Consider the following 282-nt stretch of genomic DNA (forward strand, 5'->3'; position numbering starts at 1 on the left):
GTGATCAACAATTAGTGCTCTTCTTACACTTCTTGTATGTACTGCACATACTGTGGTTAATTACCAGCATAGTGAAAAACTATACACTAGGCAATAACAGCAATTGAGACATAATTCTGCCTGCCTATTCAGCCCCTCTATCATTTTCCAGCCACGCTCTCCAGGTTAGTTCGTTCCTCCATCTTGTATATTATTGCTTCCTTTGATATTCTCCCCTTTCCTCTTTTCATCATACATTAACTCATGCTGCCAGGAAATGCTCTATGTGTAAAAACAATTATG

The sequence above is a fragment of the Penaeus monodon genome, chromosome 20 (genome assembly GCF_015228065.2).
Source record: "Penaeus monodon isolate SGIC_2016 chromosome 20, NSTDA_Pmon_1, whole genome shotgun sequence".
Taxonomy (NCBI): Eukaryota; Metazoa; Arthropoda; class Malacostraca; order Decapoda; family Penaeidae; genus Penaeus; species Penaeus monodon.